This window comes from Mirounga angustirostris, unplaced genomic scaffold, assembly GCF_029215605.1.
Source record: "Mirounga angustirostris isolate CCGP_5_RB_7025 unplaced genomic scaffold, mMirAng1.0.hap1 SCAF_5, whole genome shotgun sequence".
Classification (NCBI taxonomy): domain Eukaryota; kingdom Metazoa; phylum Chordata; class Mammalia; order Carnivora; family Phocidae; genus Mirounga; species Mirounga angustirostris.
This window is the reverse complement of record NW_026991713.1, coordinates 43,310,955-43,336,689: the sequence shown is the minus strand read 5'-3', so window position 1 is coordinate 43,336,689 and position 25,735 is coordinate 43,310,955. Positions and strand designations below refer to the sequence as shown.

Sequence of the window (25,735 nt, the reverse complement as noted above, 5' to 3'; positions counted from 1 at the left end):
TGCATCAGTGGATTAATCCATGGAGCTTAAGTATTTTTCTGATTTTAATCCAAACATCAGAGTACAATAATTATGTAAAAATATCTGCTTTACAAATGTAAACAATTTAAAATGACATATCTTTTCTTTTCTTATCTGAAAACAATTTTAGCTGAAATGACTGGCTAACATCAACATTACAAATGACATAATGAAACGGTCAATTTTATTTAGTCTAAAAACTAAATGCACATTTAATGTAAATTTCAACTAGTAAACTAATATATAATGAGCTATATTTATAGCATAGTGTTGTATTTTTACCTTTAGGGCATCTGAATAATAGAGCAACATAAGTGGGGCAAGCAAAGCAACATGAACTGTTCCAAACCATGAAAGAATGTATGAATGTGGGGCACCTGGGTGGCTCAGTCGTTAAGCGTCTGCCTTCGGCTCAGGTCATGATCCCAGGGTCCTGGGATCGAACCCCGCATCGGAATCCCTGCTCGGCAGGAAACCTGCTTCTCCCTCTCTCACTCCCCCTGCTTGTGTTCCTTCTCTAGCTGTGTCTCTCTCTGTCAAATAAATAAATAAAATCTTAAAAAAAAAAAAAAAAAGAATGTATGAATGCTTAAACTATACATTAAATACATAGGGCTAGGATGAATCATAGAAAAGTAATAATCCAAATAAGATTATTCAGTTAGAGAAGGACTTAGAAAACCTGCGGTATAAGCATGATTTTGAACATGAGGTAAAGAGCATGTCTAATTGAAGAGAGGGTCTAAAAAGTTAAAGCAAAACAGCAGAAATAGAATGAAAGTCATATTCATTGAGCATTACAAATGTAGCAGGGATTCTGTTAAATTCAGTATTCCTGATTGAACTAATCAAATTTACCCAAGGTACAGAGAGACCCCAAGTTTTGTCTTGCCAGTGCTATTAAACATATAAAAAAATCATGATATATTTAAATTTCTGACTTTGAGTAAGTCATTGCTTTGCAGTGTTAAAAGTCATGAAATGCGGGGCACCTGGGTGGCTCAGTTGGTTAAGCTACTGCCTTCGGCTTAGGTCATGATCCTGGAGTCGCTGGATCGAGTCCCGCATCGGGCTCCCTGCTCAGCGGGGAGTCTGCTTCTCCCTCTGACCCTCCTCCCTCTCATGCTCTCTGTCTCTCATTCTCTCTCTCTCAAATAAATAAAATCTTAAAAAAAAAAAAAATTAAGAGTCATGAAATGCAACACGTTCTTCATGAACTAGAAAGATACACTAACAAAACATAGCTATTAGAAGATTTATATTAATTTAGTAATATTTTTGTGTTAATCCAGCTCAGCCATATATATAGGGAACTATTAAAAGTATATGAGGAGCGCCTCAGTGGCTTAGTCGGTTAAGTGAGGGACTCTTTTTTTTTTTTTTTTAAGATTTTATTTATTTATTTGAGACAGAGAGAGAGACAGCGAGAGAGGGAACATAGTAGGGGGAGTGGGAGAGGGAGAAGCAGGCTTCTCGCCGAGCAGGGAGCCTGATGCAGGGCTCGATCCCAGGACCCTGATCTCACCTCAGGTCTTTATCTCAGGGTCACAAATTCAAGTCCTGAGTTGGGCTCCATGCCGCTTAAAAAAAAGTATATGAGAAATGTGAAAAGATTTAAAAAGCAGCAAGATATTTTTCTTGTGGCTTTGTTTTGTTTTGTTTTGTTTTACTTTATAGGAGCCATCAGAAAAATGCTACATGTTGCACCATAATTTTAAGATTTAATAAATAATTATAGAAAAACAAAGCACTATGCAAGAGTATTATTGATAATAATATTATTATCATTAATGAAGTAATGAGCAAGTAATGGTCAGAATACTATCAATTGGACCCATAACAATTTTCTTCCATTTTAATTTTTTTTTAAGAGAGCACATGCATGTGCCTTAACAGGGGGTTGGGAGGTGCAAAGGGACACAGAGAGAGAGAATCCCAAGCAGACTCCATGCCCAGCACAGAGCCCAAGGCGAGGTTGGATCTCATGACCCTGAGATCATGACCTGAGCCAAAATCAAGAGTTGGATGCTTAACCAAGTGAGCCACCCAGGTGCCCCTTCCTACATTTTAATCTTAGGAGTAATTCACAAATAGCAAAAATAAACTAATAGCAGAAATTTATTTTAAAAATACTGAGAATAGGGGCACCTGGGTGGCTCAGTCGCTTAAGCAACTGCCTTCGGCTCGGGTCGTGATTTCAGGGTCCTGGGATCGAGCCCCGCATCGGGCTCCCTGCTCCGCGGGAAGCCTGCTTCTCCCTCTCCCACTCCCCTGCTTGTGTTCCCTCTCTCTCTGTCAAATAAATGAATAAAATCTTTAAAAAAAAAAATCCTGAGAATAATCTGGGCTTAATGCAAATTTAATTGACATAATTTAATTAAGTATGTTCATTCATTTCTACTGCATTTCATGTGAATAGTTGATATTCAAACTGATAAACATGCAGTATGCAAATATTGATTAATTCACAAAAGAAAGGAAATGCTTGATTTGTTAAACTCTGGTTTGAACATGCCATTTATTAAGTTTGACTTGTTCTCAGTAAGTCTAACATTAAGATATTCACTCTAATAAACTCCCAAGTTTTTCAAAATGAAAGGGGGCTATTCTATCAAATTATAAGACTTACATTGGGGGATCAGTAATGCCAAATTATAAATAACTGTGGTAATGACTTTTGGGATATATATATATATTTTTTTTTTAAGATTTTATTTATTTATTTGACAGAGAGAGACACAGCGAGAGAGGGAACACAAGCAGGGGGAGTGGGAGAGGGAGAAGCAGGCTTCCCGCGGAGCAGGGAGCCCGATGCAGGGCTCGATCCCAGGACTCTGGGATCATGACCTGAGCTGAAGGCAGACGCTTAACGACTGAGCCACCGAGGCACCCCGACTTTTAAGATATATTTGATGTCGGACATCATCATCATCATCATATGGTTACTTGGTATCAATTTTACACCTTCAATATACTAAATATTTTGCCTATTTTCACATTTTATTTTGAGGGCCAATGTGTTTGAGAAACTTGTTTGAGATCGCATTCTTTTAAAATGGTGACATTGTGGTTTGTTTGTCCAAACCAAGTGTCTAGTCTCTGTGCTTTTCTTTTTTTTTTTTTTTTAAGATTTTATTTATTTATTTGACAGAGAGAGAGACAGTGAGAGAGGGAACACAAGCACGGGGAGGGGAGAGAGAGAAGCAGGCTTCCTGCGGAGCAGGGAGCCCAATGCAAGGCTCGATCCCAGGACCCTGAGATCATGACCTGAGCCAAAGGCAGACGCTTAACGAGTGACACCCAGGTGCCCCTCTCTTTGCTTTTCTAGGAACATCCTATGTAACTATGAAGATCATCTAATTCTTCACTCTGAGTTTAATTGTTTAGTAGTCAGGAATTCACTGAATCTTTAAATTGTTCTTCATCTTCTCTATCTCCTCACACTTGCATGCTGGCTCCTTTTTCCTCTGTTGAAGTTGGAAGGGGGTGGGGAAAGAAAAGAGTGTATCCATATTTGCAAGTTAGTGGCAGCAACATCAATTACTGAGTCAAAGTCACATTCCACAGTCCTGAGAAATGAAAGGTATGCTGAGGTAGTAGAAGGGGGTGGGGGGGAGGTTAATTGAGAATGTCTTCCTGTTTTTTTGCTACTTGGTGTGTATTGAAGGCTAGCAATGACCCTTGAGCAAAATCTAATTTTTTTTTTGAGACTGAAGTGTGACATAGGCTTAATTTACTTTTGTGTGATTGCTTCAGCCTTTTTTCCATCATTTCTCATAATTACCTATAATTGCCCTATTTCGTTTTTACATGTCCAAAAAAGACATTCTTATTAATGATAACTATTATATTAATAAAAAACCAGTGGATTTTTTTCAAAGTGCTTTATAATGTTACAGCATTTGCACTTGAATTGTTTTTAAATTATTCAATTTTCAGAACAATTCTTTGAAATAGAGATAAATTATTATCTCTATTTTTGCATGGGGGAAACTGGGAAAGGCCACATCATCAGGGGAAGGAAGATAGCTTTCTTTCTTATTTTTGTTTCAATAGATTTGTTGTCATTGGTGAAACTTAACACACTTTACAAATAATACATGGGCATAAAGTAAATTAAACTGTACTGAACATTAATGTATAAATAACCCACACAAAACCAGTGAAATCAGGGATAAATGAATCATAATTCTTGCAAAGTTTATTTTTTAAAACACTTTAACTGTGTATCAATTATTCCAATGTCACAATTTTAATAAATAATGTGATATCATTAGAGAAAAGGAACACCTATAAAAATCAGTGCAAAGCTGTAGTTAAGCCCCAAGGACTTAACAGCAAGCTTTGTTTTTCTCCTCTCAGTAAGATCTTTCTGAAACATAGATTTTTCAGAAGCAATAAGAACAAAGCTTTGCATGTATCATTATATTGTCATTTCTCCCCTTTTGACTATCTTTGTTAAGAAACTTCAAATATTATTGAATTTGTTTATTTTACTATGTGGTTGAATTACTTGTAACTAGGAACTGAGGATTTCTAATCCTCTTAAGCCAAATTATTTTCCTTCTCAACTATGCACTAATGAACTCATGATTTCTTGTTGATAATACATGTTCTTTAATTGGCATTTTCCCTAATACGGTAGGGTTTATCTGGTTTCAAATGTCTTCTGCCTTGCTTGTACTTTCCTTCAGGTGTGAATTATGAGGGCCATCAATACGTGGCACAGAGTGGAAAATTAGACCAGCTTACATCACTTTATTTCATATTCTTATTTTTTTCCCTGCTGAGAAAAAATGTCACCTTACATATATTATAGAATTTACCAATGGCATATTTGCATCAGGATTAGAGAAGCGTATAGCATTAGATCTACTCAGTCCATTTCGAACCCATGTTCATTCACTATTTATATCAGACATTAGCCTAAATTTTGCTTTTACACAGAGTAGAGGGAAAGATCAAGATGACTAACACATTTTTGGCTAGATTCACAAAACAAGGATTTTTAAAAAATAAATGCCTTTTTAAAATATTTGAGCTAGGGTAACCTAAATCTTTTTTATATCTTATGTACACAAATTTCTATGTTTCCATGAACTTGGTTTTATTATATAATGGCCTAAAGGTATTTTATCATGTATTAAGTTATACCATACTTTATTGCATTCATATACACATTATATACATATGAATATAATAATGAAATATATATACTTTTATGTGTACATAAAAATTGAAGCAACATAGCTCTACCCTATATATATAAGTATGACTATTTTTATTGAGGAATATTTTTATATCCAGAATAATCTAATTGACTTTGGCCAAAAAAAGAGAGAATGTTCATCCTTGAGCAGAGTAACTTCCTGGGGAACCAGTTAAAATCATTTGTTCTAATTATGCATGGTAATCAGATGAGTTAACTTGTTTTGATGGATTGCTGTTTACAGTACAAATTATAAAAATAAATGACTTTAGTTTCAGAGTGGGTAATTACTGGCCTTCTGACTTAAACCTGAGTCAGTAATCACAAATCAAATAGTGTATAAATATAAGATTCCAAATTAATAGCTCCGAATCAAATTCTGCCCAATATAATATAAGCTCTATAAGGATGGTCTGCTATATCCCAGAGTATAGCTAATATCTTGTCATATGGGAAATGCTCAATGAGTATTTGCTGAAGGAGGTGAGGAAAGGATGGTTTTCAGTAACAATTCAGAAGACATGTGCGGGAGACTTCTTTCTTACCATCTGAGAAGCCTTTCCTCTCAAGGTTATTCTTATTTTGGTTGACAGTCAAAGATAAAAGGGCAGGTCTGGCATAAATGCCTCTATCTCTTTTCTCTTTTATTATTAATTCCTCTCCTGCTATCTGCCTTCTCTTCTTCCACATCTGTCAAGTCCAGGTCATGGTCTCAATTCTACCATTCATTTCATCAGTGTTATAGTATTTAGTGTATCATACTAAAATTATTCTAATTTCACAGAGAGCATTCTTTTCCCCCAAGGTAGGATTGGTAGTATAAGGTCTAGGATGTTAATTCATTTATGGGGCTGTGATCCCTACATTATTTTGAAATTCAGTGCCCTCTTTCCACCTGGTCACACCTATGTGACAATTCTAGTCATTCATTACTACTCTTACTATGATCTTTACATTTTCTGCAACTATCTATTTTCACTCCCCTCTACCTACAACACAGAAAGAAATGATAGGATTCATAGAAATACTAAATAGACTTCATAAGAGAAACAGGGCACCCCTATTAAACTACTAATCTGTCTACTCAGACTAGATAATCTAGCACAAGGCTCAGTGTCTAGTGCATTGTAGGCTATCACTGAATATTTGTTGAATGATTGAATAATTGTATAGCAATTTTTCCATATATGTATGCCATGTTATCTTAGAGCTAAAAAAAGCCATACCGTCTGCATTGACTTTTTTTTTCTGTTTTCTAAAGCATTCTAGCTTATAACCAGTTGATCTAGAGTAGTATCAGATGATTAACAAAGGAGTGTTTTTAAAAGGAAGAAATATATTCCTGTTTTGACTTCAAAAACGTTTAATTGCTTCATCAAGAAACTATCTCTCATAATGTTAATTCTCTCTGTAGTTTTATGTCATGGATTCTTTAGAACAAGTATATGATGCATTAAGGGAGGTCATGCCATTTAGGTCAAAACTGACTCCTATCAAGACTCAAAGGCCAAGAAAAGGAAAAATGTAAGCTGAGTATCTTCTAGACTAACTCTCCTGTACCTAGCAATAGTGCCTAGCACTGATAGAATCCGTAACATTAATGAGCAGAACATTGTATCTAAAGACAATTTCAAAACAAGCATTCCATCACTTTTGTCATCAGTGGAAGCACCTTCAGAATAAATATTTCCATGATATACCAAAATAAAATGAGATCTGTAAAAATAAACATTCCAGTGTATTTGTTAAAAAAAACAAAGAGCGGGCGCCTGGGTGGCTCAGATGGTTAAGCGTCTGCCTTCAGCTCAGGTCATGATCCCAGGGTCCTGGGATCGAGTCCCGCATCGGGCTCTCTGCTCCTTGGGAGCCTGCTTCTCCCTCTGCCTCTCTCTCTCTCTCTCTGTCTCTCATGAATAAAAAAAAAAAAACAAAGAGCCACCTCACTCAGTAATCCTTCAAGCTCATTGATCACTACAGCATTGCCCACAATGATTGGAGTCCAATATCCTTTATTCATTTCAAAAATAGCTCTTGGTTACATGACTGTATTAGTCATGAGAAACATCTCAGTTTATAGAAAATATACTTTTTCATTTATTAAGATAGAAGGAAAAAGAATAACTTCTAGTTGAAAGTTCTGCACTATTAAAACATCAGCAGAAATTTAGAGACATTTTGGCATCCAGTTAGGTATAGAGTAGCTCATTTTCTAATTAGAGAATTGGAAAAACAAAGCTAAATTAACAGGAGATAGATATATAGATATATAGACACGGATATATATGTATGTATGTGAATATAGATATGGATATATATGTATGTATGCATGTGAATATAGTTTGAGATAACATTGATGAAATTTCAGGGCATAGAAACAATGGAACAAGGATATTGAAATGTTGCATATAATACCCTTTTTTTTTTTTAATTTATACAACAGAAATTTATTTTCTCATAGTCCTGGAGGCTAGAAATTCAAGATCAAGGTTCTGGCCAATTCAGTTTCTGGTAAGAACTCTCTTCCTGCCTTGTAGAGGGCTGCCTTGTCACTGTGTCCTCACTTGACCTCTTCACCCTATATTTTAATATTTTATCCCAAAGAAGTTTGCACTGTTTGCTTCTTTAACAAATTAAGAAAGCATAAACTGGGGTAAAATATTTCTGGTAACAAACTGGAATTGCATTGAATTTATGATATACATTCTTTGACTCTCTAGAAGTATGCTTTTTACTTATCCACTCTTTAGAAAACCATAGAATTTTACTGTTATCAGTGATTTGAAAATACATGGAAAATCAATTGTTATTTCTCTAGGATTTTCCCCCATGTCTCTAGAATAAATTAGTTGGGAAAATATATTCTCAGCTAATAAGCACTTGAATTTTACACCAGGTTTCATTTTGGAAATCTCTCTTCATGAGGAGCAAGAGAACAAAGAAAAATATAATTATGAAACAGTTTAAGAGTATCTACACATAGTTGAGTACCTGCAGAACAACATTCCCCTGAAATAGATAGATGGGGTTGTAGAAAACCCAGAGATTGGTTTCTAGCTGCTCAGCATGCTGAGTTTTGGTGACTGCATTATTATAATGAATATTCTTATAAAACCAGCTGAAACTAGGTCACAGCATGCCAGTTGTGAATCATCATGTTTGTAAGGTTATTTGAGAAGAAAAATTCTAATTGTTATTGTTAAGAAAAGGCACACTCTACTTTTAGCCCTTACTTTCAAACAGATGCCCAGAGCAATTCAGCTATCTTTTTTAGGCCACACAGCAATAAGTATAGGAAAAGAAGGAAAGGCCTTTCAGGGGGAAAAAAAAAAAAAATCATCTGTGTGCCCATAATGAAAGTTAGCTGCTATTACAATGGTCTTCTTTGTCATTTACTGGTTCGTAATCCTTTTTTAGGTTGGCAAGAATAGAAGCAGAGACACAAAATGAGAGTCTGGGTCAGTCACTATAGTGTTCATGCCAGGCATTCATCCTGTTATCTGATTCTAAGAATACATGGAGCATCCTGCAAATATTCCAGATATGGTCAGATTACCTATTTCACAGTCCCTTTGCATCTCCTCATCATAGTGTAAAGCCTAGGTAGAAATTGCAAGAAATATCCATTTCTTAGTATTTATATAATCAAATATTTAGAACCCATTAACTCTTTAAAAATAATAGAACCCTAATCAAGACATTTATATGCATCCCCCTTGCTTAAGTTTTCATATGTTTATGTAAAGGGGCAAACAATAATAAAATAAATTTATGCTAGTTACTTTAATGATCATATTTTCCTGAACACTGTGCCACTATCCTCCAACTGACATTCACATGGATGTAGCACTTGGAAAGTTCTAGTTTCACTTCAAAAATGTAAAGAGCTTGGAAGTCATTCCCATCTTTATAACAAGAAAAAGGAAAAAATAAAATAAAAACAGAAAATCAAAAAAGATTTTCATGCACCTATCAGTATATTATGGTTATAGGGCAAATCACTATACTCAAGTTTGGAAAGATAGACAAATAGGCAATATAGACAATCATTGTAGACACTCGTTTACCTGGAGCAGAAGCCATTGGAACCCATAATTTAGTAGTAACACTATACTGGTTAATTTTGACAAATGACTGGAGGCTGAGTATGGCTTAGCATGAAAGTGAGAATTCCCTGGGAGGTACAGTTTTGGGAGGTTCCCTAAACTTTTGTGGCTTCACCTCCAGGAACCCCAAAAGTTTCTCACCGTGAGGAGACAATAAATATCCCCTGTGGCTTTGGCAGAAAGGGGTAAGGGTAACCATTTTGAAATGTGCTTGGATCATTATCTGAAACAAAGGCCTACTCTCCAAGGGGGAAAGACTTTACCAGATCATTGTTTGACCTGGGGGGAGAAGAAATTATCCAATTTAGCCCCCTCTAACCTTCCTGTCTTACCCAAATGGAGAAAAGAAGTGGTAAGAAACATTTGTGGAGGTCAAAGTCTAGGGACTCAGGCCCACTAAAAGATTGATAATTAATAATACAATACCCAACACCTTACCACCACATCAACAGTGAATTATAGCTGGAATTGCTGAAAGACAAATACTGACTTTAAGGAGCTCTTAGACCCAAAGAAAACAGGGGAGATTAAAAACAATGACACTAAATCAATTGTAAGCCTCTGGCAACTACAGCTGCAGTAAACAGTGAAATATCACCGCTCCTAGCAAATTTAACATAAAAATTAATGCTATGAACTAGTATAGTTGGAGACTTCAACATACCTCTTTCAGTAATTGATAGATTCTACAGGTAGAAAATTAGTAAGGATATAATTGAACTGAGCAGGAGCACCATTAATCAATTGTATCTAATTGAAATTTATAGAATACTTCGTTCAACATAGCAAAATACACATTCTTCTCAAGCTCATATGGAATAATCACCAAGATAAATACACTTGAACAAATACAGAGAATAAACATCGTGCAAAATATGTTCTTAGACTACAGTGGAATTAAACTAAAAATGAGTAACTGGCTGGAAATAGCTGGAAAATTCAGAAATACTTGGAGATTAAACAACACACTTCTAAATAACACATGGGTCAAGAAGATATCTCTAGAGAAATTTTAAAATATATTGAAATAAATGAAAACAAAAATACATCAAAATTTTTGAAGTGCAGTAATAACAGTGCCTAGAGGCAAATTTATAACATGAAATACATATATTTAAAAATAAGGAAGATCTGAAATCTTTCTAACTTAATAACCTAAGCTTCCATCTTATGAAACTAGAGAAAGAAAATCATTTAATCCAAAAGGAAACATAAGAAATAACAATCAGGGCAGAAATCAATGACATTGAAAACAGGAAATCAAGAGAAAATCAACAAAACCAAAGGCCAGTTTTTTGAAAAGATCAATAAAATACGTAAGCCTCTAGGCAGGTTTGAAAATGTTCTAATTTAGAGATTTTAACACAATACAAAGCCTCCAAGGTCTGTAACTGTTATCTGTACTATATACATGGCCATCCCAAACAGTAGTGTAAAACAACAACTTATTATTGTCTCTCACAATTCTGGAAGTTGACTGGGCTTGGTTATGTTGTTCTTGATCAGTTTCTCATATGGTTGTGGTCAGTGAGTGGTGGGTCTAGAATCTTCTCAAAGCCTTTCTCTCTTAAATGCCTGGCAGACGATGATGTCAGTCACCTGTTTTGGGGGTGGAACACAACTACGTTACCTGGATTTCATCACAGCAACATGGTTGGTTTTTAAGGCAAGTATCTGAAAGGAGAGCCAGGCAGAAGCTGTATCACTTTTTGGGACATAGCCTTGAGAATCATGTACAGTCACTTCTACCACATAGTGTATTAGTCAGGGTTCAACCAGAGAATAAGATGAATAGGAGATACCTATTGAAAGATTTATTGAAAGGAATTGCCTTACATAATTTTAGGGACTGGATAGGCAAGTTTGGAAACTATAAGGCAGGCCATCAGGAAAAGCAAGCCGAAACTCTTGGACATTACCGAAACGGTTATCTACAGGCAGAATTTCGAGAAGCCTCAGCTGTGCTCTAACAACTTCCTAACAGATTGAATCAGGTTTACCCAGTTCTTCTAGGATAATCTTCTTTTCTTAAAGACCACTGCGTTTGGATTCTAACCTAATTTACAAAATAACTAGATTATTGTTTGAACGGGTAACCTGCCCAAGTTAACAGATGAAATTGGTCATAATGAGGTATTAAGACCAGCCAATATTCAAGTCAAAGACAGCAATGTCAGAGAATTTGTAGTTATTTAAAAATCACCCCACACTGGGTTTCAATAAATTTTTATTTTAATCTGAAAGGACAATGGGTTATTTCTCTTACATTAAAATGTATATGTTTACATACACACTCACACATATATATACCTTATAATTTGTTTAGCATACTGTCCCTATATTTATATATAGCAAAAAGACTGTAAGAGTTAGGTCTTAGAATTATGTTTCAGTTTTTTTTTTAATTTTTATTTATGGGTCTTTCTATAGTTTCTATAATTATTGGAGTGAGTGAGTGTGAGTATGTGTGTGTTCAGTGATACCATGTAGATTATTAGCATTTTTTTTTCCTGGAGTCCAAACAGTTGTCCATTGAAATATACAATACTTCAAATACTATATTTATATAATAGTATATAAACTTTTGTCCATTGAACCCAAACTGGAGATATTTTCTCAAGCCAACATAGATTAAGAATGTGTCCCTTACACTATTACTCCCTGCCCCGTCCCATGAGTTCTCACTCTTCTCCCCATCTCACACACATTATAGTGCAGATAGGCCAGCCTATAGTCTCTGTTGTGAAGAGGTAGATGACTAAAGTACAATTGAGGTCATCAAATTCCAGAATCCCAAATTACAGAACTGCCGCTGTATGAAAATGATAGCTACTGCTTCAGTCACATCCATTTTGAAATCTAAATTCATGCTGGGAACCTTTAGCCAACTTATTGATACCTGGGTACTACTACTCAAAACAAGCTAATGAACCACTTAAGATGAGAAGAGGAGGGCAGAGGTGACACTTGCAAATGAGTTTAATCTGCTTGTCCTATAGATAAGAGCCTTGATGTGGGGGCTCTAGCCTGCATCACACTAATTTAGAAGGCTTAGAACACCCCATGCTTATTTTTAGAACACCAGCGAAATAGCTTGGTGAGAAAGTCCTGTGGCATTGATAGAATGAGATCCTTTCCCGTTTTTCTGTTTTTTTTGTTTTTGTATTTGTTGAGGTTTTGCCTTAACATTTATCTGTCATACATAATTGTCTTCTTTCGTTCTCTCACAATTATATTTTTAAAATAATACTTATAAAGAGGAATCTACTTAAAAGAGATGAAATAGATTAAAGCTAAGTAAACTCAGCAAAATGCTGACTTTATATGTAATAAGTTAGATGGAGCTCAGGTAGAGACTTACTGATATGTTTAAGCTTTCTTTCACTGCTTATCATCAGCCTTGGAGACTGTTTTCAGACTTTACATCACAACTGGTGAGCTTTAGCCAATGACTGTGTGTAAAAACAAGCACAGAGCAGTTTCAACCTTCAGCACTCTTTTTTTTTTTTTTTTTTTAAAGATTTTATTTATTTATTTGAGACAGAGAGAATGAGAGAGAGAGAGAGCACATGAGAGGGGGGAGGGTCAGAGGGAGAAGCAGGCTCCCCGCCGAGCAGGGAGCCCGATGCGGGACTCGATCCCGGGACTCCAGGACCATGACCTGAGCCGAAGGCAGTCGCTTAACCAACTGAGCCACCCAGGCGCCCACCCTCTTAAAGAGTTCCTTCCAGAGAATGCTTATCCTAGCAAAAGTACATGAAATATAAATCTAAATGCACAGTGCCTTGTCCTGTTCTTGACATTACTGTTAAACCTTCAAAAAGAACATTTGTTTTTGAACTTTCTTTTCCAGGGACTTTAATACTCATAAAATAATTTTTCTTTATTGAAGAGTGGTTCACTGATACAGGAAATTAAGCCCAAAGACCTCCAACCATGTAACATTATCAGTGACAGTATATGGAGGTTAAATCATAAAACTTAGAATTCCACATTATAGTATGAATTCAAGGATCTGTTGAATGCACAACTGACCAGGAAATAAGATGAAATAGTTTATGCAGGAATTTGTTGAAATATAACTGAGTTATTTCTGATTTTAACATACTGAAATCTACTTAAAGGGTAAGGAATTTATGCAAACTACCAGCAGATTGAGCCAAAGGAATATATCTTTAATGCAATCAATCTGTTTTAAGAGAATTTCAGCTTACAAATCATGGAAGACAAGAAGCTCACTGTATCCTGTGCTGGTCAGACCACTTGCCACTGTGGAAACCATTATTTTTTTTAAGAATGGCATACATACATGCAAGTTGTTAGATGTGTTCTTGGTATTGTATGGATAAATAAGGGCAGTTGTGCTGTTTAATCTGAAAAAATATTCTTAGAGGATACATGACAACATTTCTCAAACATATGAGTATTTGCCTTGTGAACGTGAGATAAGACTCTGTGAAAGTAAAATCTGTAGAGCAAAAGCAAGTGAGTAAATATTACAGCAAGGATGGTCTTACTCAATATGAGAAATCACAATTATACCTGTCCAACCACAGACATCTCTCCATAGGAGGTAATGAAGCTTCTCATTTTACTTTCTACTCAAAATTTTTATTAATAAGAACAAAGACTCTCACCAGATCACCATTTCATCAACTCTGCATATATTAGCAAAGAATTTAAGTGTGTCATTTTGGTTTAATAGGAAATGGACTCACAAAGGTCCTTTTAGAAACTAAGTTATTTTTAAATAGAAGCATGTCAGTAGTGATCTCCCTGTGATTGGAAATATTGAAAATGGATTTAATTGCTAATGAACTGATAGAGGGACTTTTTGTACTTGATGGGATGTTGAGTTATTTCCTCTTAGGAATTCTTATGTAATGCTAAGATTTTTACAGCCTTAATAAAGATCACTAAAGTAGGATTTAAAAGAGCTGGGCTTTACTATTGCTTTTTCCTCATTTGATCATGGAAAATTACTTAGCCTCTCTGGCTTTTATGTTTCCCAAATGAGAGGATCATACCATATGATTGGGTTCCTTTTAATTCCCCCCCCAAGATTTATTAGATATTATTTACATGTAACATATATGAGTTTAAGGTGTACAGTATGGTTATTAGAAACATGTATATGTTGCAAAATGATTATGACAGTAAGATTAGTTAACACCTCAATCCCCTCACATAATTAAGATTTTTGTGTATGTGTGGTGATGATCTGCTCTCTTAACAGCTTTCAAGTATATAATATAGTGCTGTTAATTATAGTCACCATGCTGTCCATTAGATCCTCAGATCTTATTTATCTTATAGCTGAGAGTTTATATCCTTTGACCAACATCTTCCCATTTCCCCCACCCCTCAGCCTCTGGCAACAACCATTTTACTATTTCTATGAGTTTTGCTTTTTTAGATTCCACATATAAGTGAGAACATTCAGGATTTGCCTTTCTCTATCTGACTTATTTCACTTTGCATAATGCCCTTTAGGTTCATCCATGTTGTCACAAAAAGAAAATTTCCTTCTTTATTATGGCTGAATAATATTTCATTATATATATATACCACATCTTTATCCATCATCTATTGATGGACACTTAGGTTGTTTCCACCTCTTGGCTATTGTGATTAATGCTGCAATGAACATGAGAGTGCAGATATCTCTCTGAGATAGCGATTTCATTTCCTCTGGATATACACACAGAAATGGGATTACTGGATTGTATGGTAGTTCTTTTTTTTTTTTTTTTTTTTGAGGACCTTCCATACTGTTTTCCATAATGGCTACACCAATTTACATTTCTGTCAACAGTGCACAAGGGTTTTCTTTTCTCCAAAGCCTCACCAACAATTGTTGTTTATCCTTTTGATAAGAGCCATTCTAACTAGTGTGAGGTGATATCTCATTGTGGTTTTGATCTGCATTTCCCTGATTATTATTGATACTGAGCATCTTTTCTTGTACCTGTTGGCCATTTGTATGTCTTTGGAAAAATGTCTATTCACTTCCTTTGCCCATTTTTAAAATTCAGATTCTTTGTTTTTTCTTTAATTCTTAAAGAAAGGATTCTATGTGCAAAAATAGTAACACTATTATAAGTCACCAAGAGAAGGGATTGCCTAATGAATGGAATGGTTAATGATATTCTAAAATACACATAATATCATGCTTACTGGAGATCTTTGATGAGGTGGATTTGAGATAAGATTTGAAGAATGGCTGGGATATAACTATGAAGGGAATTTCATACCAAAAGGAGAGGAAGGACAAAGGCAAATTATTGGCAGTCATCAAATTTGGAAATAGTGAAAAAAATTTTCAGTGGGGTACTCTGGCCGAGTGGAAGGTATGATGAAGCTATTCTACATGACAGACGTCAGCAAACTAGAATCAATAGGTAAATTCTGTCCTGTTTTTGTAAATAAAATTTTACTGGATTCCAGCCACACCATTTGTTTAGTTATTGTTTGTAGCTGCATTCCAGCTACAATGGTAGGGTTTCATAGTTGTGACAGAGCCCCTATGGCTGGCAAAATCCTAAAATATTCACTACCTAGCCATTTAAGGAAAAGTTCGCTGGCTTGTGCTATGAGGAATCATTATGTGGCCTTAGAAAGGAAAAATAGAAATACTTTGCCTGTGAGAAATCCCCAAAGGATTTTCTCTGCAGTAGTGATTCCCTGTTATTATTTTGAAGAGGAGTCACATGATAATTGTTAGAATATAAAAGACAATAATGGTTCCGTGGAAAAGCAGGAAGATCCTAGTGATTTACAGCAGCTAAGTCTCTGTCTGAGGAAAAAGAAGGCTGATTTACAATTTATTTAAATGACAGTAATTTGATACCTGTGATATATGATATTTTGCGTAACGTCAAGTATTATTTCATCTTCAGTATTCAACAATAAATCTTGCCATGGCTTTAAGGATTCAGAGAATAGTTAACTACGTAAGTAACTATGCTGTACCTGGTAGGTGGAAGATAATATGAGAAAGTTTTCATTTATTTCCTGTGCCTCATTTTTCCTTTATTCCTCAACTCATTTATTTCTTCTTGGCCAGAGAGGAAATTCACTTCAAAAAGCTATATTGCTGAGAAGTATGGTGAAGGTGTAACTCAACTATATTAGACAATTCAAAGATAAGTCTGTTACTAAGTCATCCCCAATTTTCCCTTGATTTGTGCCTCTTTCCTTTTTTACATGGCAGATGTCTGGATGAGTTTTCAGGTAAACTTAACAACTGATGATTAGTTTCATGTGATTGGTGAAAAGTATTGCTATCCATAAAAATATCTAGTTTCAGACCCTATCAGCCTGTAAACATAATGATGCCATTACTATATCAATGTGACTCCAAAATTACTTTTTAGGACTTTTGTTACTTAGCGCTGAGATAAAAATTTTTGAACCAGTTGGGCTTTCATTGAAATTGCTTGAGAATCATGAGTAAATCTTTTACTAAAATACCAGGAACAAGTTGAGAAGTCATTGATTTTACTACCCAGAAATGTGAACACGACGCTTTTTTTGTTGTTGTTCTCTCTTCCCACGGTTTATTTAAGAGACTTTACATCTTCCCATTACCTTTGAGTTCCACCTAGAATCAGACCAATGGGAGCACGTAACTATTGGCTTGTCTTTGTGATTTTCTCAACCTCTCAACTTCAGTTTTCACATCTGTAAAATGAGTCTAATAATTTCTCTCAAACAACTGCTAAGAATTTTAAATGGGAGCCTACGGAAACACTCATAGGCCCACTTGCTCATACATTCAAACATTTCCTATGTTGATGTTATAGAACCTGACTAGTATTCCTTACCGCACAACAGTCTACTTGCAATAAAGTCCTGTCACCTTACTAAGTATCACATGTTCCAGAACTATTAAAGGAATGGTGACAGTGGCCAGTTCATGGAAGGTAACTATGAATGATTAAACAGCTGCTCTGGTTTTAGACACGTCACTGGACAGACTGAAATGTCATAATACATTGTCTAGACAAGGCAAGCAGCTGATTGAAGAAGGCATCCCCCAATATTGATATTGTACCCATTCATCTAAATTTGTTTTAAAGATAAGCATATCAAGTCAGTATTTTGCAAATGAATGAAAATATCAACCCCAAACTGACCCTCAACATAGGAGGCAGAAATGTTATTTAAAACCAATGAAGTGGGAGAGCGAGGTTCTTGTCTCACGGAGTCAAAGAATGAATCTTGTGGACAAAGGAGAGTGTGTAAAGCGCTAGAGTTTTATTAAATGAGGATACAGAAAAAGCTCTCAGGAGTGAGAGGGGTCCAGACAGAGTTGCCACTGAGGGCTTTTAAGTTTCCTGGTTAGCCACTGAAAGCTAACCAGGGAATTTAAATCCTTTTAACATCTCTAGTGATAGCCCCATTGAGTAAGGATTAGTGATAACACCTTTAATGGCTTAGTTCCTTTTTAATTTTTGTTGGTCACAAGCATCTGTTTTAACAGGAATCCACCTCTGACACCTAGGGCAGGATAGTCTGGTTTGTTCCCTTATCTCAGTTTCTTTACAACTCCACTTTTTTGTGATTTTTGTGAGCCTGATCCTGTAGCCCCCTACCTCTCTCTCTCTACTTAGCCCCGCCTGTTCCTTACTCAGCAATATATATTATCACGAGAAATTCAGTCAAAATAAATTCACTTTAGTGGGAAAAATTGACAAAAACCTCAAAAGAGACAGAGTTTAAGGTCTACAGTTCATTAAGAATGCAGTAATATGGGGTGCCTGGGTGGCTCAGTCAGTTTAGCATCTTCCTTGGTCTCAGGTCATGATCTCAGGGGTCCTGGGATGAAGACTGCTTTTCCCGGTACCTTCTCTCGCTCTATCTCCCTCCCCCCACATCATGCTTGCTCTCTCTCACTCACTCTTTCTCTCAAATAAATAAATAAAATCTTAAAAAAAAAAGAATGCAGTAATATTAAAGAATAAAAAGAAATATTTTATAGATATAAAAAATCATCGAGGTTTTAATGACAGTTTGGAAGAATATACATCTAAGAATTTTAAAGTAAAACTATTATAGCAGTTTCAGTTAATAATTTTTTATTATTATTTTTATACAGTTTGGAAGAAATATAAAATATTTGTATGTAAATGGTAGTTTGTCATAAAATATGCATGGTCAGTTCATTAATTTTTAGGATTAAAATATAAGGCAAACTACTAATTTTTATGGTTTTTATTAGAACTATTTCCAAAAAATGAGCCATGTTGAAATAGCCTGTTGTCACTGCAACAGGAAGGGGAGAACAGAATACCCTCTTCAGCACACTCTTGGATATCCCAAGAATCAAGACTTTAATCATATCTTGGCAACTATTCCAAATGTAAACATTTATGGATTAGTCAGTGTGAAGCAGGTTAAGTTTTGTTTGGACAATTTTATATATTTGTATATTCTCTCTCATTTGCACACTGCTTCTTTTCCATTTTTAACAAAAAAACACCTATCTTTGGGGGGGAGTGCATCTTTTCTGGGGCTTAGATTCCTGCAGTAATAATCTCAGACTAAAACTCTATATTCTTTGATATTATTGGTATAATAAGGATATTGCATTTTCATCATTAGGGTATTTTTAATTATAATACTTTGTTGCTAGATCTCATCCTCATATGCTTATTTGTTAAAATTATATAGATCTGGATGATGAGACAATTATATATAAACAGGATTATTATTTTAAAGATAAAGTTTTTGAAGTATTACAAATGCTTAGCCATGTTCTTTACTTTAGATCTGTTGATTTAGCCTTCCTATTCTATTTGTTTGTTGTAACTTCACATAAACATTATGACTATGTACATGGTTCTCACTGGTTGAATTTTTAAGGTTTGTGTTTTGAGGGTTTAGCTTATACTGGTAAGTGCTCTGACATGACCTTTGGTATATCAGTTACCTGATCTCTTTCTGGGTAAACGTGTCTTCTATTTTGACTTCTGTGAATTGGTACAAAGGAGAAAACTGGAAAAAATAATTTACCATTTCTTTTTTTTTTTTTTTAATTTTATTATGTTATGTTAGTCACCATACAATACATCATTAGTTTTTGATGTAGTGATCCACGATCCATTGTTTTCGTATAACACCCAGTGCTCCATGCAGTACGTGCCCTCCTTAATACCCATCACTGGGCTAACCAATCCCCCCTCCCCCCTCCCCTCTAAAACCCTGTTTGTTTCTCAGGTCCATAGTCTCTCATGGTTCATCTCTCCCTCCAGTTCCCCCCGCCATTTTTCCCTTCCTTCTCCTAATGTCCTCCATGTTATTCCTTATGTTCCACAAATAAGTGAAACCATATGATAATTGACTTTCTCTGCTTGACTTATTTCACTTAGCATAATCTCCTCCAGTCCCATCCATGTTGATGTAAAAGTTGGGTATTCATCTTTTCTGATGGCTGAGTAATATTCCATTGTATATATGGACCACATCTTCTTTATCCATTCATCTGTTGAAGGGCATCTCGGCTCTTTCCATAGTTTGGCTATTGCGGACATTGCTGCTATGAACATTGGGGTGCATATGGCCCTTCTTTTCACTACATTTGTGTCTTTGGGGTAAATACCCAGGAGTGCAATTGCTGGGTCATAGGGTAGCTCTATTTTTAAATTTTTGAGGCACCTCCACACTGTTATGCAAAGTGGCTGTACCAACTTGCATTCCCACCAACAGTGTAAGAGGGTTCCCCTTTCTCCACAACCTCTCCAACATTTGCTGTTTCTTTCCCTGTCCATTTTTGCCATTCTAACTGATGTAAGGTGGTATCTCAGTGTGGTTTTGATTTGGATTTCCCTGATGGCTAATGATGATGAACATTTTTTCATGTGTCTGTTAGCCATTTGTATGTCTTCTTCAGAGAAGTGTCTGTTCATCTCTTCTGCCCACTTTTTGACTTGATTATTTCTTTTTTGGGTGTTGAGTTTGAGAAGTTCTTTATAGATTTTGGATACCAGCCCTTTATCTGTAGTGTCCTTTGAAAATATCTTCTCCCATTCTGTGGGTTGCCTCTTTGTTTTGTTGACGGTTTCCTTTGCTGTGCAGAAGCTTTTTATCTTGATGAAGTCCCAAAAGTTCATTTTTGCTTTTGTTTCACTAGCTTTTGGAGATGTATCTCGAAAGAAGTTGCTGTGGCCGATGTCAAAGAGGTTACTGCCTATGTTCTCCTCTAGGATTTTGATGGATTCCTGTCTCACATTGAGGTCTTTCATCCACTTTGAGTTTGTCTTTATGAATGGTGTTAGAGAGTGGTCGAATTTCATTCTTCTGCATGTGGCTGTCCAATTTTCCCAGCACCATTTATTGAAGAGACTATCTTTTTTCCATTGCATGTTTTTTCCTGCTTTGTCAAAGATTATTTGACCATAGAGTTGAGGGTCCATACCTGGTTCTCTATTCTGTTCCATTGGTCTGTATGTCTGTTTTTGTGCCAGTACCATGCTGTCTTGGTGATCACTGATTTGTAATATAGCTTGAAATTGGGCAACGTGATGCCCCCAGCTTTGTTTTTCTTTTTCAACATCTCCTTGGCGATTCGGGGTCTTTTCTGATTCTATGCAAATTTTAGGATTGTTTGTTCCAGCACTTTGAAAAATCTCATTGGAATTTTGATCGGGATGGCATTGAAGGTATAGATTGCTCTGGGTAGCATAGACATTTTAACAATGTTTATTCTTCCAATCCATGAGCATGGAATATTTTTCTATCTTTTTGTGTCTTCTTCAATTTCTTTCATGAGTGTTTTGTAGTTCCTAGAGTATAGATCCTTTACCTCTTTGGTTAGGTTTATTCCGAGGTATCTTATGGTTTTTGGTGCTGTTGTAAATGGAATCGTTTCTCTAATTTCTCTTTCTACAGTTGCGTTTTTAGTGTATAAGAAAGCAACTGATTTCTGTGCATTGATTTTGTATCCTGCCACATTACTGAATTGCTGTATGAGTTCTAGTAATTTGGGGGTGGAGTCTTTTGGGTTTTCCACGTAAAGTATGTCGTCTGCGAAAAGAGAGAGTTTGACTTCTTCTTTGCCAATTTGAATACGTTTTATTTCTTTTTGTTGTCTGATTGCTGTTGCTAGGACTTCTAGTACTATGTTGAACAACAGTGGTGAGAGTGGGCACCCTTGACGTGTTCCTGATCTTAAGGGAAAGGCTCTCAGCTTTTCCCCATTGAGGATGATATTCGCTGTAGGATTTTCATAGATGGATTTTATGAGCTTGAGGAATGTTCCCTCTATCCCTATACTCTGGAGAGTTTTAATCAGGAAAGGATGTTGTATTTCGTCAGTGCTTTTTCTGCATCAATTGAGAGGACCATATGGTTCTTCTCCCTCCTCTTATTAATGTGTTCTGTCACATTGATTGATTTGCAAATGTTGAACCACCCTTGCATCCCAGGGATAAATCCCACTTGGTCGTGGTGAATGATCCTTTTAATGTATTGTTGGATCCTATTAGCTAGGATTTTGTTGAGGATTTTGAAATCCATATTCATGAGGGATATCAGTCTGAAATTCTCCTTTTTGATGGGGTCTTTGCCTGGCTTGGGGATTAAGGTAATGCTGGCCTCATAGAATGAGTTTGGAAGTTTTCCTTCTGTTTCTATTTTTTGAAACAGCTTCAGGAGAATAGGTATTATTTCTTCTTGGAATGTTTGGTAAAATTCCCCAGGGAATCCATCAGGCCCTGGACTCTTGTTTTTTGGAAGGTTTTTGATCACTGCTTCAATCTCATTACTGGTTATGGGCCTATTCAGATTGTCAATTTCTTCCTGTTTCAGTCTTGGCAGCTTATAGGTTTCCAGGAAGGCCTCCATTTCATCCAGATTGCTCAATTTATTGGCATATAGTTGTTGATAATAATTTCTAATAATTGTTTCTATTTCCTTGGTGTTAGTCGTGATCTCTCCCCTTTCATTCATAATTTTATTAATTTGGGTCCTTTCTCTCTTCTTTTGGATAGGTCTGGCCAGTGGTTTATCAATCTTATTAATTCTTTCAAAGAACCAACTTCGAGTTTTGTTGATCTGATCTACTGTGTTTCTGGTTTCTAATTCATTGATTTCTGCTCTAATTTTAATTATTTCTCTTCTAATGCATGACTTAGGCATCGTTTGTTGCTTTTTCTCTAGTTCTTTAAGGTGTAGAGTTAGTTGGTGAATTCGGGATTTCTCTATTTTTTTGAGTGAGGCTTGGATGGCTATGTATTTCCCCCTTAGGACCGCCTTTGCAGTATCCCATAGGTTTTGGACCGATGTGTTTTCGTTCTCATTGATTTCCATGAATTGTTTAAGTTCTTCTTTGATTTCTTGGTTGACCCAAACATTCTTGAGCAGAGTGGTCTTTAGCTTCCAAGTGTTTGAATTTCTGCCACATTTTTTCTTGTGATTGAGTTCCAGTTTTAGAGCATTATGGTCTGAGAATATGCAGGGAATAATCTCAATCTTTTGGTATCGGTTGAGACCTGATTTGTGACCTAGTATATGGTCTACTCTGGAGAAAGTTCCATGTGCTCTCGAGAAGAATGAGTATTCTGTTGTTTTAGGTTGGAATGTTCTGTAAATATCTATGAGGTCCATCTGGTCCAATGTATCATTCAAAGCTCTTGTTTCCTTGTTGATTTTCTGCTTAGATGATCTGTCCATTGCTGAGAGTGGAGTATTGAGGTCTCCTACAATTAACGTATTGTTATCAGTATGACTCTTTATTTTGGTTAACAGTTGGCTTATGTAGATGGCTGCTCCCATGTTGGGGGCACAGATATTTACAATTATTAGATCTTCTTGTTGCATAGACCCTTTAAGAATGATATAGTGTCCTTCTCTGTCTCTTATTACAGACTTTAGTTTAAAATCTAATTTGTCTGATATAAGAATTGCTACCCCAGCTTTCTTTTGAGGTCCTTTGGCATGGAAGATGGATCTCCATCCCTTCACTTTCAGTCTGGATGTATCTTTAGGTTCAAAATGAGTCTCTTGTAGACAGCATATGGATGCGGCCTGTCTTTTTATCCAATCTGCAACCCTGTGCCGTTTCATGGGAGCGTTTAGGCCATTCACGTTGAGAGTGATTATTGAAAGATATGAATTAATTGTCATCATGTTGCCTGTGAAGACGTTGTTTTTATAGATTGTCCCTGTAAATTTCTGTTGTAGATCACTCTTGGGGTCTTTCTCCTTTTATAGAACCCCCCTTAATATTTCTTGCAGGGCTGGCTTAGTGGTCACATATTCTTTCAGCTTCTGCTGGACGTGGAAGCTCTGTATGTCTCCATCCATTCTAAATGAAAACCTTGCCGGATAAAGTATCCTTGGCTGCATGTTCTTCTCATTTAGTACCCTGAATATGTCTTGCCAGGCCTTTCTGGCTTGCCAGGTCTCTGTGGATAGGTCTGACGTTATTCTGATGTTCCTCCCTCTGTACATAAGGAATCTCTTCCCCCTAAGTGCCCTTAGGATGGTTTCCTTGGTTCTAAGATTTGCAAGTTTTACTATTACATGCCGGGGTGTTGGCCTGTTTTCCTTGATCTTAGGAGGGGTCCTCTCTGCCTCTAGGACTCGAATGTTTGTTTCATTCCCCAGATTAGGGAAGTTCTCAGCTACGATTTGCTCAAATACATCTTCTAGTCCTCTCTCTCTCTCCACTCCCTCCGGGATTCCAATTATTCTGACATTGGAACGCTTCATGGTGTCACTTATTTCTGATTCTATTTTCATGGATTCTGAGTTGTTTTTCCCTGGCCTCCTCTTTTCCCTTTTTATCTATTATATTGTCTTCCAGATCGCTTATTCATTCTTCTGCCTCAGTTGCCCTCGCTGTTAGATTATCTAGATTGGATTGGATCTCATTGATAGCATTTTTAAGTTCTGCCAATTCAGCTTTCATTTCTGCCCTTAGAGACTCTATGTTGCCATTAATTGATTTCTCCATTCTAGCCATTGTCTTCACAATTGCTAACCTGAATTCCATCTCCGACATCTTGGTTCTATCTGCATCCATTTGTAAATCTGCAGCATAAGTCATAATCTCTGAGTCTTTTCTGTTTTGGGGGCTCCTCCTCCTAGTCATTCTGTTGACGGGTGTTTGAGGGAATGTATAGAGTCCAAATTATTGACCAGAACCCAAGCAAGATGCACCTGTTTTCTTGGGACCTTAGGGTTGCTGGCCTCTTGTTTTCCCAGCCTGTCTTCCGCGGGAGGGGCCTCTCATGCTGTTACTCAGGCAACCCTGTTTGGGCGGAGTTGCCCTGCGCCCCTGTGGCGGGGGATGGGCTCAGTGGGAATCAGTCTTTGGGGCTTTTGTTTTCTGGCAACTTTCCCTGGCAGCTTTCCGCGTCTCTTCCGCGAGTCAGAGCAGAAGAGACCGTTTCCAACCCTCTGCCTCAGAGCAGAGAGACCTCAGTCTGTTCTTCAGTGAGCTCTCCAGGCCACACTGTCTCCGTTTCTTTCTGTGCTGCTATAAACTGCAGTGTCCTGGGTTGTAAACCCCTCCGCAGCGCCCCCAGTCCTGCCTCCAGGTCGGGGCACGTCTCTGCCCTTTGTGCTTCTAAAACCACCAGCTGCTCACAATTCGCTTGCACGCTACTCCGCCACTTGGGGTTTCCACTCCCGGGGGTTGCAGTTCACTGGTGCGACCTGGCGCACTGGATTTCCGGCTCGGAGGCTGCAGTTGCCTGCGTGCGACCATCGCTCCGTTTGGTTTCTGTCCGGGGGGGCCTGCGGTTCGTGTGCACGCGACCCCACCGGTCTGGTTTTCCACCCTGGGGGTTGCCCTAAAGTCCTTTCCCGAGGCTACGGGTCTGCGAGTCTGTGCCCCGTCCGCAGCGCGCGAGGCTGTCACTCACCGGCAGTGTAGGATCCCCACGTCCAGGCACCCTCCCACTGCCCTTCATCCTCTGATATCTGCCCACAGAATCACAGCTCTCTGCTTTGTACCTCAAAACCAACTGCCTGTGATATTCTGTTTGTAGAGATCCAGATCTTCTTACATCTCAGACTGGTTTTGTGGGTGCTCAGAGTGGTCTGGTAGATGTCCAGCTCAATTCTGGGAACCAGTTGAAATAGGGTCCCCTACTCCTCCACCATCTTTCCCCTAATTTACCATTTCTTAAAACACAAAATATTTAAAGGAAAAAAAAGCTTTCAGTTAGCTAATTACCAACTGTGTTGTTAGTAAAAATAACAAAAGTAAAATTATAGAAACTTTTTAAACTGTAGATTAGACATCTGTGAAGTGAAAACCAGGTATATCTTTATATAGGATTTTTTCTGTCCTTAATTTTAAAGTAAAGCTATTTTAGCAGTTTCAGTTAATAATTTTTTAACAAAATATATAGACATATTGAGACAAAAAGTTACTAGTCCATGTTTGGAT

The 25,735-nt window shown here is 36.9% G+C and overlaps 1 pseudogene; it reads right to left on the bottom strand.

Annotated features, from left to right (window-relative positions):
- LOC123837469 (small ribosomal subunit protein eS17-like) overlaps nucleotides 1-25,048 on the bottom strand; it is a 79,818-nt pseudogene extending 54,770 nt beyond the window's left edge.
- Nucleotides 25,049-25,735: the final 687 nt, after the last annotated feature.